Source organism: Perna viridis, chromosome 5 (assembly GCF_037379345.1).
Source record: "Perna viridis isolate PV_CMFRI_1.1 ecotype Kerala chromosome 5, ASM3737934v1, whole genome shotgun sequence".
NCBI classification, from domain to species: domain Eukaryota; kingdom Metazoa; phylum Mollusca; class Bivalvia; order Mytilida; family Mytilidae; genus Perna; species Perna viridis.
In genome coordinates this window covers 44,953,056-44,967,868 of record NC_142449.1, presented here as the reverse complement: position 1 = coordinate 44,967,868, position 14,813 = coordinate 44,953,056, and the positions used below count along the sequence as shown (strand labels likewise).

Sequence of the window (14,813 nt, the reverse complement as noted above, 5' to 3'; positions counted from 1 at the left end):
TTTGCTCCGTAAAGATGCTGACTAAGACGTTAGTTATGAGTCTGTCTCAAGTTAGTGTTTATTTACATGTGCTGTGTAACCTCGTCTTTAAGAACCTGGATCCTACCCAACTGAACGAGAAGCATTTATTATACAGGTGTTAATTGACAAGAGAAATCGTTCATTCAATAATATAGATGGACTTTTTGCTTCCAAAACTGCAAATGAGGAATTTGTGAATGCGTTTCCTAAATGTAATTGTCACTTTGTGACTCACTGCCTGTAGGACACTGAAAGCTGCGCTTAATTAATACCCTATTATATAACAGACAGTGAAAAAACAAACTAATACATAGCAAGCCAAAAAAACCTAACAAAGGATATCAAAAAGCCTAAGTGATGCACTTTGCTCACCTTAAATTTAAAATACATGTTCAGGCATGGCACTAAATCAGTGGTGGATCCAAAGAATTACAAAACGGTGTCCTAACACAGTGTTTCAAATTTACCCTAATAATTATATTGAAATAAAGAACATGCATCTGGTATTTATAATACAGAGCTAAATCATGTATTGAAATACATTGAGTATTTTTCAATTTCTCAACATCAAAATATTCATTTTAATTACAAAGTAGAAAATTTAATGCTCCACATTATCAAAAACCAATTAAGACTTGTAGCTAATTGCTAAAAGAAACAATAATAGTGTAGAAAATATGAACAACAAACAGTCCCGGATATCCTTGAGCAATCATGCAACACAAGAAAAGGGTAGCTCATCATACTGATAGGTAAAGACATTTGTCACAGAACTCTGGCACCAACCCAATAAAGAAAGAGAATGTAAGTACAAGTGTTGGTAAGAAAGAGGCAAAAGTGGTGAAACTAAAACTTGTGACAATATATAGACCTCCACTGAAGTCAGATATATTTCCAATAGGATGTTTTAAACTGTGCTTCTGGAGTGTTATCCACCCCTGATTTTACCAAAAAGATGAGGAAACTCTTTTCTTTTAATATTCTTTTGTCTTGATAAGACATATAGTGAAACTACAAATATCCCTACAAGAACAGATACCAAAACAATGCATCAAATGTACATTACATATGCCTTTCATAAAACAAGTCAACACTAAAATGTCATGACAATATGCACATCATACAAATCACTACATCAAGATTCATGTTAATCAAGCGAGTATTAATGAAGGAGCTGAGGATAACATTATTTGGGACAGACAGATGAAAAGAAAGAGAGATGATTTTGCAGACAATCTGAATGACAGACAGACAGACAGACAGACAGCCTGAAACATATAAACTGCCAATTCAAGAAATTCAGAGACCTATTTTTTATGACAATATTCCACCCACTGCCTGTTTATTACAAGAATTTATACTTAATGACACAGGTGCTATTTGCTGAGAGATTTCATCAATTCACAGGTACAAATGGATGTTTCTCTACTTTCAGAATGGAACTAATGTAGATTTAAATTGCATTTACTTGTACAGGCTTGACTGCTTCTCTTTGACTCATTAAATGAGAAAGAAAATTATGTAACAGACTATGAGAAAAAAAAACAACCAGAGTGAAAGAATAGACATTGAGACGAATCTAAGAAATGAAATGAACACCTAGAATATACAACATGACAAGTGTCAATGAAACTGGACTCCTGCTACAAATTCATACATGTTTATTGAAGACAAAGAGTCAAGGTCGAAAGAATTTTTAAAATAGAGGTGGTATTCAGAGGCATATATACTGATTTTGTTAGTCAAAACTTAAGTAAGAGTTGTGATTTTGGAGTACACCCAGAGTTTTATATAGGCTATGACCCCTTCCAATCCTAAATTTTAATAAAAGTATTCTACCATGTCAAATACAAGCCAAGCACACTCAGTAAAATACACACAAAAAAATTAAATGAGATGAAGAACCTGTGACCAACATGGACCTCTATTTAAATTTTACTACAAAATCCTTCATGAAGTGACCTTCATGTTAAAGTTCTCCTATAAAATGGAAACTGCATATACTTAACAAACTACTGTAATGATTTTCACAGTTGTCAATTCTTTGCAAATTCTACCAAATGAAATTATTTGCAGGTAACAATTGCCATGGCTTTATAAAAATTACTGCTACAAAAACGATTTTCACATTAATTTGTCAACTGTGAAAAGTTAGAAAACTATGATTGGAAAAGAGCAAAAATTAATATGTTTTACAGTACATTCCAAATCTTACTTTGCTTTTATTGATAAACAGACATCTTTAATCAACTTTAATTAATTTAATAATTTAATAAGTGGATATATTTTACATCTTAAATAACAACTTTTGTACGAGTACATATAGCACTCATTTTCTGGCTACGATCGTGACTCATGTGTACACTATCGATTGCACCTAATTAAAAGCTACAACTGTAATCTTCTCAAATGAAAACTACATCTCAACACAGAAATACCAATAATGAAATTAACAACTTATGTATTGTATTCATTTACTGATGTTAAAGAGAACATTTTTGGTTTTTCCTTTTTTCCATTTTTTTTTTGTTTGCTTTTTCAGGGAATTCAGAAATAGATTCATCAAATTGAATTATATTTTTGCATGAATGTCAGGTATTAATTAATTGTAGTTGCGTAACAATGTAAAAAGTTGAAACTTGTTAAACTTTCATTGTCTTTGTGCTATTGTTTTAAAATTAACAGAACACTTTATATTACAGTCATGACTTTATGAACTCAACAAAAGAAGCGGAAAACAACAACATCAGAAGTAAACACATGAATAAAAAAAAATGGAAATGGTAAAACCAGGATTGAAAAAAAGGGGAAAAAATCAATTCTGAATGTCATAACCAGAAAAAAGTTAAATTTCTGCCTGACTACAAAGATTATGATTAAATAAGTTGGCTTATGAACTAAATATCCATTACTTTCAAATTGCCACCTAGAAAACGGTGAAACATTGTGAATGAGCTGACAAAACTTGAAATCCTCACCCCACTTTGAATCATGTTTCCTTTTCCAATAATGTACATCTACCAATATCTTTTTATAAATTTTCGTTTTCAAGCCATTGAATGATAAGGTAGAGTTATAAACACTAGAATACTTTTTTTAAGATGCATAGACAGATTGCAAGACAGATAGACACACTGAAAGGGATCATGGTACTTTCTGAAAACCCAAATTTAGCTGTATGTCAAGAAACATCACAATAATATTACTGTAGAGACATTAATATAATTATTTTTATTTCTTTAAATAGAAACAATACAACATTTATATCTTGTTGTAGGCATAAAAGCTAAAAGTACATGAACATGCTATTTCTGCAACAGATGCTGCATTCTAATGCCATTTGTTCCACAATAAGCTCAAAGCATCTGTTCTCAGAGGAATTTTTCACCAATAATTCCAAAATTCAAATTAATCGTACAGCATAGTTAAGGTGGAATGATTCATACCACCTGACACAGTGGAAATGAGTATAGAGATTGCAAAATTTTCTAATATTAAAATTAAACAAATGATTGGAATGGAGATGTTGTGGATGTGTTTGACTTTGTACAAAGACAATATGTAAAATTATAAGTCTTTATAACTATTTCATTGTCCACCATACACAAGTGGAAGTAGCAAATTTCACTAAGTGTGTAGTGTATAACATGACCTCCTAAACAGGGTTAACTGTCAAAACTTATCCCTCAAACCTTATCATTTTAAGAGCTGCCCCATATCTTTCATGTTTAACATGGAACACTTCACAGATTAAAATAAATAATACTGATAGAAACATCCATAAATAAAACTCCAACTTAACATGTTTATCTTGTAGTTCCTAAAAACCATTTGTAAAAAAACATAAAAAAAAACTCTAATAAATTTACATACCTTGTTTTAAATATATGTAATCCTTCAATCTTTATCTACAACACAAGACCTGCAATACACAAAATTTTAATTACATTCAAGAAAGTTATCGGTAAGTTCAAGTCTTATCATAAATATGAGTATCAATCTAGAACTAAAATAGACCTATTACACCAATTATGGTGTTGTTCTGTTTTAATTAGAGGTCTAATTATTATTCTGTCCACAGCCCATTAATTGGTTATACCAGACCTCCGTTAAATTGTTAACCTTCTCAACTTTCACTCTATCTATCATCTATTACAGTCATACCATGCTCATACTAGTGATTACTATGACTTTTATCTTAGGGCCTAAATTATTATTTATCAAGAACAGGGATAATAAAGAAATTATTGCATTTTTTCAAGATTAAATTGTATGAATAATGTACATTAAAATGACCATTGATGATATGTGTAATTGGCTATGAATTATGGGTATATCACTTATTTTGTTTGACCAACGAGAAACTTAAAAGTCTCAGAAAACAATAAAAATTTCATATGTAATTTCACAATTCTTTTCATTTAGATTGGTATTTTGGTTCAACAAAATAATAATTTTCAATTAACTGACCAAATGGCAAAAATCTATTTATTCAGAAATCTTACAGAACCAAATTCATTCTTATCTAATGATCAATATGAAATCCTACTTTTTTCTTTCAATATTTGCCATCTCCTTTTCCATTTTCTTACAAATAATTTTTCATTTTCACTCTTTTGAGACATAGGATTATATACCAGGTGTAGATGAAAGACTAAACCTATCCCTCATTGAGCAAACAGATATATATTGTATTATATTGTCATGTGAAGCTCCCACCCCTTCCTCACGGGATCATTGTAAAGGGTGTTATAGATCTGGGACTATCACACCATTACACAAATGGGCTGAAAAGTAACCTGATTACATCCCTCCCCAGGGGGTCATTATAAGGGTGTTATAGATCCGGAATTATCACACCATTACACATATGGACTGAAAAGTAACCTGACTACATCCCTCCCCAGGGGGGTGGTAAATATAACAAGATAATCAAAAACAGATTTACCCACCATTTTATCAATACAGGTTATAACATCCTAACTTTTATTTTCCATCCTGATACATATGAACCAATTATACCCAAAATATGACTTGACTTTTAAATTCATTAATATTCTAATTGAAAAATTATTTATTTCTCTTATGAAACTTCTCACTCAATTTACCAATTAGTTCAGTAACTAGCTTAGAAATAGGGTGCTTTAATATGATTCTTATTATTGACTTAGTAGACTGTTAAAAATTGACCTAGTATGTAGGAGACAATAATTATACATGTACCAAGTTTTACCTATCAGTTCATTATCAGATGTGCTTTTGGCATGCAGTACTGTTTGTAAGGTAACAATTTTGAAATTTTGTAGGTAAGAAATAAAAAATTATTCAAATTTCCAACAAGATGTAAATTTTCTATTGAAAAACAACTGGTCAAATGAAAACTTAATCATACACAAACAATACTTTGGTCACCTGTAAGTTAAAGATCTTTATCGAAGAAGAGCAGGAGAGAAGAACAGGAGAAATCCTATTTGGTTTTAGAGGAGGTAGAAAAATAAGCTCATTATCAGTAAAGGAATATAATTACAGACAATGAAACAAAACCGAAAAGTGTGAAGATATTACTACAGCAATGAAAAGACCCAATTAACTGCTAATTTAATTCATCCTTAGAGCTATAAAGTTCAAGATCAATCAAAGATATGTTTAATGGTCATTAATCTGTTGTTTTAATTATCAAGTAATATTTCTTGTTGATAACAATACTGAAATTTTAGTAGAAACCTGAGAATATAAACTTAGTGTGAGTTGCAGATTTCAGCATACTATAAAAATGCCGTATGGCATGTATCAAATCATAGAATGGCATTGTGGATACTGGAATTTTTAGCAATGCAATATATTAATTCCAACTGTCCACTCCATGATACCATCCAAAAGTTTAATGTATGTCATACAAATTAAAAATAGTGTGAAATTTATTGTAGAAATAACTGTCCAGAAAGTTCAGGTCTACAGTTCACAGCTGTTATCTCTCCAAAGATTCTGACTTTATTGCTAAACACTCCATGATATTATATCTTATGGTTCTTGGTCATGTGTGGCAATGGTTATCACATCTTCTAAGTGTTGAGTACTCACTTTCACATATTTTTTTCAGATCTTTCAAAGTTGCAGATAGTGGTCTTGAAGCACTGATAAAGATGCATGTGAACTATTGAACTTGAAATCAAGGGAAACCAAGGCTAAAATAATTTTAAAAACTTCCAAACGAAAGCAGAGATAGAAACAGAACACAGAGAAAATTAAACATGCAACTCAACAAAAATAGGGCTAAGAATGTTGGTATTGACCTCCATATATACACAAAAATAGTTGTGGCAATGTCATATATACACAAAAATAGTTGTGGCAATGTCATATATACACAAAAATAGTTGTGGCAATGTCATATATACACAAAAAATAGTTGTGGCAATGTCATATATACACAAAAAATAGTTGTGACAATGTCATAATACAGAAAAAAAGAGTTGTGGCAATGTCATAATACAGAAAAAAAGAGTTGTGGCAAAGTCATAAATACAGAAAAAAGAGGTGGGGCAAAGTCATAAATACAGAAAAAAGGAGTTGTGGCAATGTCATAAATACAGAAAAAAGGTTGTGGTAATGACATAAATACAGAAAAATAAAGTTGTGGCAATGTCATAAATGCAGAAAAAAAGAGTTGTGGCAATGTCATAAATACAGAAAAATAGAGTTGTGGCAATGTCATAAATACAGAAAAATAGAGTTGTAGCAATGTCATAATACAGAAAAAAAGAGTTGTGGCAAAGTCATAAATACAGAAAAAAGAGGTGGGGCAAAGTCATAAATACAGAAAAAAAGGAGCTGTGGCAATGTCATAAATACAGAAAAAAGGTTGTGGTAATGACATAAATACAGAAAAATAAAGTTGTGGCAATGTCATAAATGCAGAAAAAAAGAGTTGTGGCAATGTCATAAATACAGAAAAATAGAGTTGTGGCAATGTCATAAATACAGAAAAATAGAGTTGTGGCAATGTCATAAGTACAGAAAAATAGAGTTGTGGTAAAGTCATAAATATACATAAAGAGAGTACAATATTAAGAAACCAGATGCCATTTTTACTATGCATTTCATGACACAATGACTGATAACAAATTGTTGACTTACATTTTTGCTCAAAAGAATTTTGCTTAACATGATTCTACTTTCTTCCAACTCTATGCCCCATAAGCACCAAAGGCTCACTGTGAGATACCAAACTACATGCATATACATTCAGCAAATTATTAATGCTTTTTAAATTTGCATCAACTGGATGCTTTTTAAATTTGCATAAATTTGACATGCCTTTTAAACTAGAATATGAAAAAAAATACCTGAAATCACCATTTTAGAATGGCTGCTGTGTTAATACCATACATTTCTAATGAGTAAACAAACTATACAAAGTAAACAAACTTGTAATTAAAAAAAAATATAACTCAATGGATTATCCCCCTTGGTAAGCTATATAAAAGAAGACCAAAAAACTCACCTTTAATCAAGCAAAAATCAAATGAAATTTTAACAAAGATATCCAAAATGTCTAAATATCAGATCTGATCTAAATATGCACTTTTAGAGGCATGTGTTGATAAATGATGGTTTTGTCCAGTGCCTGAATCATTTCTTTTGATGTTCCATTAATTAGAGTCCAGCACAAATACAATTTATCCTGAATTAAAGACACTCCCCTTGTTCAATTTAATCCAGAACAATAATTATCACAAAGTTAATTACACATTTGCACATTTATCTTACAAATTTTACAAAGTTGGATCTTAGCTCTCCAGGAGGTTACAACCAGATTGTGTATCTCAGAATAAGCCAATCAGATTGCAGACAATCCTGTTATCACCTATGTGTGAAATTTGGCAGGAACCATTCTCCACATAAGTTTTGATAATTTAGACTAGTTTATTTTGATTCTTAGGGGAGTGATTTACCTCTTGAAAATTTGACAGAGGTGATGAAAATGTCTGCAAGACAGTAGCATTTTTTGCATGACATGAACAATGTGTCACCATTGCAAATAGGATGGGTATAAACTTACATGTTTTGTACTTACTTAACAAACTGAACTTTTTGGAAACCATCAAAGCATGGAAAAGAAAGAAATTCTATACCCAATTGTGCAATTTTTTTCATTCTACAGACATTTTCATCACTTTTGCTTCATTTGTAATGACTGTTTCAACCAAAGAAATGCTTTGAATTCTGAGTTATTTTGCCAAAAAATATTTGACAAGAGAATTATTCAAGCTTTCAACTCTCCTTAACATGGCACCATGGCACTTCAAATTGAAGTATATATAAGAAATATTAGACAAAATTGTAATATGTTTCATATAAAATATGAAATATGACTTCTTTTGGTTTTGTCTATTTCTCCTCAGAGGGTATTCTTCTCTCATTTAAACTTTCTATCCATCTTTACAGCATCAAGTCAGTTTGGACTTATGGGACATACAAGTCCCATTAATCACTTGTGTTTCATGCATAACTGATATCTATCATTAATATTTTCTATAATTTGTCTTAAGGGTCCAAACTACCTTCAACTTGTCAATATTGTATGTAAACTAAGGGGCAACTATCAGACTTTATGGGACAAGGATAAAATTTTATCAAAAGGCCAGACAATAATTGATAAAACAAAATCTTGGATGAGAAAGTTCTCTTTAAAAAAAAAAGCTACAAAAAAGAAAAATAGGACATTAATGGAACATTAAGTGAAACCCTGCCACTAAATGGTGAAAAAAGGGGAATGGCATCATGTTCAATGTATATTTGGGATCTTGCTGAAAATTGGACTACACCTATATTGTCAACTGTGCAAAGTTTCGAAACAATTCGCAAAACCGTTCTCAAGATATCATCTGGAAACTGTTGAGCACGGACAGATGGACACACAACATTTCGGAGCATATCACATAATACTATGCTACTTTATGTGGACAGGTCTAACAAGGACTATCTTTAAAATAAGATACCCGATGCAGTAAAATTTGTTCTTTTTACTTACAATTTCTACATTTCATTTAGAAAATAACACACGGCACGCAATTTCAATTTTCGATACAGTTTTTTTTTCTCGAACGCCCCTAAGTTACCAGTATTGCCAATCGGCAACAGAATTGCTATCAGGTGACTTGTATTTCCATGGAAGAGCGTCTTCAAGGTCAAAGGGTAAAAAGCAAAACTACATTGACTGCATCAGAAAAAGCAGATAGAAAGATAAATATTACCCCACAGATAAATTGTCTGAGTTGGATGACACACCTTCCTATGGACTATTGCTAAATGTGGCAATGCTTGATGAACTAGTACAATCTGAGGATCTAATTGGTTAATCAAACATTCTTGCCTGACATTTATGAAATATCTGCCATAAGATATTAAACAACTATCAATCAATTAATCCCCCCATAAAAAACAAATGGCCACTTAGTTGAAAAACAACCAAGGTTGCCAATGCTCCAAGAAGTATGTTGGTACTTGACATATAATGAGTCTTTCTGCATCAAAGGATTAGAAACTACTAAGGTGCAAATTAGAGGGCCTTCCAGGGTATTATTGGTCACTTTTGTCCATTATTAATGCATAATATCAACAAAATTTTTCTACAAAAATGGGAGGTCATTACCATCAAAGCACCTTCTCCATCTCCTGCCTTGGAGACATCAAAAGTTCTGGTGCTCCAAGTGCTAATGTGAGCTGACAAATTATTTATTTGCTTACATACAAACTAGCTGACTAATCAAATTCATAAAATACCAAGGTTTGAATATATAGGAGAATTCATACATCTGTAAACAAAAACAGCAAATGAGTTAATACCCCTTTCTGTACCTCAAATTAAAACCAAATAAACAAATGACAATGACTGGGAATATCTATAAGAGAAAATGTCAGGGGACACTAAAGGTCAGCTATTCTGGAAATTCCTCCCATCAAAGTGATCCTCGTTGTCAGCACTTTGTCAAAGGAACAATCCTAGGAGTGCTGTTTCAAAAAGCCTTGCTGTCAGGAGGTCAAGGTCAAAGAAAACAAAAATCTAGTTTGTAGTCAAGTGCAGACAGAGAATATAAATACACCAGAAAAGAAAAAAACAAGGGGAATTTATCATTGTTACATAATGATTGTTGTAGGCGAGGTTTCTGAAACAATGGCTATAAAATTCTCCTTGTTTCCTTATCAGAAGTTATATAACACATTATATCACACAGCTGCACAATCATAAAGAAAATTAAATTCATAATTGGAAAAAAATTGATGACATTTTGAAAATTTGGCTAATAATTATTTTTTTATTGGCAGAATGTAATGAAATTACTTTATATGTGTTTCTAGTTTATATAACAAAAGCGTTCTACATTAATAATATTTTGAAAATTTTATTATTGTCATGGGAGGTATATTGTATAGACAGATAATTAGACATTCCCATTTGTCTATATCAGGACTATTTGTACCCACCACTCCAGTATTTGGTTAATGGGTTAAAGGTCAGAGTTAATATGAGGTCAAGGACTAAAAACCACCAAATATGGGAGAATAAATCATTGGGGCTATATTGTACTCTCCATTAGTAGAAAGAGCATTTTATCATGTTAACACCCAGAAATATATCAATATCTATCAAAGCATTTTTAGTTATCAGGCCAAGATGCATGAAGACTTAATTTTCTTTCAAGCTTTCCTTTGAATCAGCATGAAATCAGTCCATGTTACTTTGATGCTTACATGTGATAGATCTAAAAAGGTGAATACAAAAATTCCAATGATTTGTAAAAGTAGTGTCCCTTCCCCTACGTCTACCTCCTTAATGACCATAAAAATTTCATATAAGATTTGTTATGATTACCCATCTTCTTTAAAATTGTGCATAGACAGAAAAAAAGGACCGTTATGTACAATAAAACATGGTGATCCTACAATATGTAGACAGACTGACAGTAATGTACAATAATTGTCAAGACAGAAATATAGGAACAATTAGGCCTAATAACCAACACTGTATAAAATCCAATGTTCCCTTTTTTAAAGTAAGATGTCATTTACTGTCAATATCCATATTTTACAATCATACAAAGCGAGCTAGAACAATATTAAAAGCAATTGATTTCTAAGATTTCATTTAGGAAAGAATACACAAGGGTAAATAGAAAGACGAATTTCTGATGAAAGGTTAAAAAAACACTTCCCTACTGATTAGGATATACTGTTTTTTGATTGAAGGATTTAAGGGAAAAATATCTTCAGGCACCTTGGAGAATTTCAACATCCGCTAAATTTCTACATCTGTGAAATTCAATTTTTCAGCAAATTTATTGGCATATATAGATCTTCAAGAGAAGGACAAAATTCATTATAGTCTCAAGTATCAATTTAACTCTGTTGATATTTTTTAAATAAAGAGCATCCTTATAATCTACAATTTCCCAGAGGAATTTCACTGTAGGAATATATTACAGTATGTTCAGGAGATAGTTGGTCTTCCTTTTAAAATGAAAAGCTCATAAATTGTTTTAGGTGGTTAAATGGATAACTGAGACATGGAGATTTAAAGGGGGTACCAAACATCTTCTCTTAAATTTATTTGGCCCGTTTAAATTTCTTGAAATTTTATTCAGTGGTTTACTTGGATAAAAGAAACAAAATATATAAATTTCAAGAAATTTTGACCACATGTTTCATGGGAATAATTTCAATGAACGTTTAGTAGCTTCATCAACTAAACTTTTCATCACTAAGATGCTTTAAGTTTGATATCAGAATGTGGCAACAGAAAGTGTTTTGCAGATTTTTACAGAGTTATTTCCCTTAGATGATGTGTATCCCCTAAAAGCTTCCAATCATTGCATAGGTATTTAAGAAAGTTCAAATTCCCTTTGTCAAGTTTACTACCAAAAAAGTTAACCCAGGTTGTTGTCGTTTCCTGTGCATCATTTCTGAATTTGCTATAAAGAGCCCCATGACAAAGTATCAAATTTGTGATATTTCAGTTTTACTATTAGGACATTTTTTTCTGTTGCAATATTTCATTATTGACTCTCTTTTAGTAAAAGTCATAAAATCAGAAGTAAATGCATTGTTTATTGACCATACTAACCTATAAATAGATTGCACATGTGTTAACGATACCCAAATTCAGGGATGACACATGTATCGTGATGATGTAAGCAACAGATTTAGAAATACTTTATACTAATCAATGATGAACATTGATGAACTGCTACAAAAATGACTTTTACAAAGTAATCAATGTTGAGGAACAAATGTTAAAAAACAAATTCAACAAGAACACAGATATTTGTTTACATATTTTGGGATCGAACAAAATAATAAGATATTTAATGCAAACGGAGTTAAACCAGAAGCATTGTGCAAAGATACTTGTGCGTGGTCATGGTATGACCCTTAACTTATGGTAAACAATAAGCATAGTTTTATGAAAGGATATCTGAGAAGCTTAAGACAACAGAATTTTAAAGGTTAAACAATCCTTAAAATGAATGACATGGCTTCAAGAACGGAATCCTTGCAATTCTATCTCAGAACAAACCCCATAGCTACTAACGATCCCTGAAAACCTTGACATTCTTAAACAATGATGGTGTCAGACCTTTTGATTTTAAATTCTAGAACTTAAAAGTTTCAAACATCACACAGCTACTGTCTTCCTTTGTAAAGGTTTCAACTCATGAGGTCCTCCAGTAAGACTAAAGCCCAACCATTACCGGGTTATTGTGACAGACAACCATGTTTGTTCATCATCAATTGGAACCAGTATGAAGAATTCAATTTACAACATGGGCATTCATAAAAATTGTTATAGATTGGTTTTAGATTGTGTCAATATAACCAGAGAGAGATTACAATCATGATCCAATTGTATTCAGTCAAGCATGTAATTTAATTTGGCTTCTTGTTCCAGGATCTGCACAGAAATCTCAGCAAGAATTGATACAGCAACAAAAAATCTTCCACAACATCTAATGCACAACTTTGGTCATTTTGAGTACTTTGTCATATTGGATGTCTTCAGTGTGTTGTGGTTGTGAAGTTCAAAAATGATGTTAGGCTTTGTCTATGAGAGAAAGAGATATTTGTACTGAAATAATGACTATTAGTGTTGACCCACAATGATGTTGTATGGAGCAATGGCAATATGCAAGACATAAGTGTCAGTCCCTGTAAGAATCAGGCAGTAGATGAAACATAGTATGAAAAAAAACATTATTTTAATAGTATAATGTGACTCTTTGCAACATTAGAATCAAGAAAAACAGACAAAATTTTCCATACCATGCTGGACCATTGAGTTAAAATTTCATTGAAATGCACTGAAAATGAACATTTCGAGAGCAGAAAACTCTGCCAAAAACCCTCATTTTTCTAAGATTCTATTGAAAAATTTCTGAGCAAATCCAATGATGCAGAGATCAAATAATGGTCTTTTCAAACAGAGAAAGCATCCATGAGTGATATTTTATTTTCAGATCCATTGGTTTTTGACAAGCATGTTTCTGATTTTTCCCATTTTGCCGGACTCTTACAAACACTTACACTTAAAATCTGTGCCTGTGTTAAAGATATATATATATATATATATATATATATATATATATATATAGAAAATCACTGTTGCTCCCTCCCTCTTAACTGGTGAAGTGTAACTCATAGATTCACAATGAAAGCTACAATGGTGCCTACATCATATATTTTTTCGCAGAGGTTTTGTTTTTGTCTCATGGGCGTTCAATCCTCTTTGCTTCAATATAACCACATTTTAGTCAGAACTATAAATTCATTTTTTAAATATATTTCCATTATCTACATGTGAATCTTAGTCATTATGACATGATGAACTGAGGCATCGGTTTAAGCAAAAAATTGCCAGCAGACAGACATGGATGAATGTATGGCGTCACAGGCAGGAATTTCCTTATTCCCTCAAACTGTGATGACAGGCAATAAAAATAAAAGGGAAGGAAGGCCATATTTCTAAACCTTCAAATCCATTTAATTCCTTGCTGAGTACAAAAACAATGACACTAAAATTTCCCCATATTTCTTGTATGGCCCATTGCACTAATGGCAACCAAATAGACAGCATTTGAAAGTAAACAATTGGGGATAATTCGGCTCCTTTCAGAAAGAAAATATCAGAAATTACCATGTGCTATTTTATTTGATAATTGGAGACTAATTGAGAAACATGGTATTGTGACGAAAAGTAAGCTATTTGATATCTTAAGCATTTGAATAATAAACACAAGAATAAATCTTTATAATATTGATCAAAATTTGCTTTTATACGAAAAAATGCACTTTTTTCATTATCCAAAATTGCAATCTAAATCGGCCAAAAAATGAGTAATTGCTCAATGTACATACATTCCTAACAGCAAAGTAATTCAGTGTCATAACCAGAATTGATTTGTCAAACAGTTATTAATGAAATGCAGAAAATAGAAGATTTCAGATTGTTTGCCATGGAATGGAAAATTCAATTTCTACAATATTGCTAGGAAGTTGCCCCTGGACACAGCCAATATAACTTCCTCAGAAAAAAAAATACCAACAAACCCTAATATTTTTCTATCAACTGAAACTTGGTTAATTTGATAACTGTAGAGCTGTGAAATATAATAGTCTTCAAAAAAGCAGTTTTAATATTGATAGAGACTAGCTACAAGACAGAAAAAAATGCAAAAAATCTCATTTAGTCCTTCCAACTCCAAATTCTATTTTTTCTAATTCTAGTTACAGTCTGT

General features: G+C 31.5%; 1 protein-coding gene across 9 annotated transcripts in view; it reads right to left on the bottom strand.

The window, feature by feature from the left end:
• Positions 1 to 14,813, bottom strand: part of LOC148617891 (irregular chiasm C-roughest protein-like) — a 77,214-nt gene that overhangs the window by 41,753 nt on the left and 20,648 nt on the right. For 6 of the 9 annotated variants that reach the window (XM_088585534.1, XM_088585531.1, XM_088585538.1 and 3 more), the window contains one exon: positions 3,895 to 3,943. The gene's annotated coding sequence lies outside the window, so the exon portion shown is untranslated. Of the gene's footprint in view, positions 1 to 3,894; positions 3,944 to 4,973; positions 4,993 to 7,525; positions 7,855 to 14,813 lie in introns of those variants that run through there. The other 3 variants (XM_088585539.1, XM_088585533.1, XM_088585536.1) reach the window with 3 other exon arrangements.